Raw genomic sequence first — 1,926 nt, 5'->3', positions numbered from 1 at the left:
CTGATCCTAACCCGTATCCTAAACTGAGCCCTAACCCTAACACTAACCCTAACCCTAACCCTAACCCATACCCTACGCCGTACCCGAACCCCTCCCCGAACCCGTACCCTAAGCCGTACCCTAAGCCGTACCCTAAGCCTAACCCTAACCCTAGGCTACCCTTGACTGCTTCTGCCTCCAATAGATTTCCTAAGCACTAGTGTTTTAAGGAACAGCTTAAAAAGAGAATCCTAATGTGATTTCTTTATAATGGGTGTGTTCCTTATCTTATCCTAGTGTCTAAACTCTTCTCCATGGCTGGACCCCCAAATAATATTCCTTTACGTGCTAAGGGGTATCTAGAGAGTGGGATAGGTTTAATAATTACCCTAACCCTAATGCGTACCCTAACCCTAACCCCTACCCTAACCCTAACACGTACCCTAATCCTAAACCGTACCCTAAACCGAGCCCTAACCCTAACACTAACCCTAACCCTAAACCTAACCGATACCCTACGCAGTACCCGAAGCCCTCACCGAACCCGTACCCTAAGCCGTACCCTAAGCCTAACCCTAAGCCTAACCCTAACCCTAGGCTACCCTTGACTGCTTCTGCCTCCAATAGATTTCCTAAGCATTAGTGTTTTAAGGAACAGCTTTAAAAGAGAATCCTAATGTGATTTCTTTATAATGGGTGTGTTCCTTATCTTATCCTAGTGTCTAAACTCTTCTCCATGGCTGGACCCCCAAATAATATTCCTTTACGTGCTAAGGGGTATCTAGAGAGTGGGATAGTTTTATTAACTACCCTAAACCTAAAGCGTACCCGAACCCTAACCCCTACCCTAACCCTAACATGTAACCTAATCCTAACCCGTTCCCTAAACGGAGCCCTAACCGTAACCCTAACCCATACCCTACGCCGTACCCGAACCCCCCGGAACCCGTACCCTAAGCCGTACCCTAAGCCGTACCCTAAGTCTAACCCTAACCCTAGGCTACCCTTGACTACTTCTGCCTCCAATAGATTTCCTAAGCACTAGTGTTTAAAGGAACAGCTTAAAAAGAGAATCCAAATGTGATTTCTTTATAATGGGTGTGTTCCTTATCTTATCCTAGTGTCTAAACTCTTCACCATGGCTGGACCTGCAAATCGTATTCCTTTACGTGCTAAGGGGTATCTAGAGAGTGGGATAGGTTTAATAACTACCCTAACCCTAATGCGTACCCTAACCCTAACCCCTACCCTAACCCTAACACGTAACCTAATCCTAACCCGTACCCTAAACGGAGCCCTAACCCTAACACTAACCCTAACCCTAACCCTAACCCATACCCTACGCCGTACCCGAAGCCCTCCCCGAACCTGTACCCTAAGCCGTACCCTAAGCCGTACCCTAAGCCTAACCCTAACCCTAGGCTACCCTTGACTGCTTCTGCCTCCAATAGATTTCCTAAGCACTAGTGTTTTAAGGAACAGCTTAAAAAGAGAATCCTAATGTGATTTCTTTATAATGGGTGTGTTCCTTATCTTATCCTAGTGTCAAAACTCTTCTCCATGGCTGGACCCCCAAATAATATTCGTTTACGTGCTAAGGTGTATCTAGAGAGTGGGATAGGTTTAATAACTACCCTAACCCTAACGCGTACCCTAACCCTAACCCCTACCCTAATCCTAACATGTACCCTGATCCTAACCCGTATCCTAAACTGAGCCCTAACCCTAACACTAACCCTAACCCTAACCCTAACCCATACCCTACGCCGTACCCGAACCCCTCACCGAACCCGTACCCTAAGCCGTACCCTAAGCCGTACCCTAAGCCTAACCCTAACCCTAGGCTACCCTTGACTGCTTCTGCCTCCAATAGATTTCCTAAGCACTAGTGTTTTAAGGAACAGCTTAAAAAGAGAATCCTAAAGTGATTTCTTTATAATGGGTGTG

The sequence above is a fragment of the Balaenoptera physalus genome (assembly GCF_965194825.1).
Source record: "Balaenoptera physalus genome assembly, chromosome: 10".
Lineage (NCBI taxonomy): Eukaryota > Metazoa > Chordata > Mammalia > Artiodactyla > Balaenopteridae > Balaenoptera > Balaenoptera physalus.
This window is presented reverse-complemented; position numbering follows the sequence as displayed.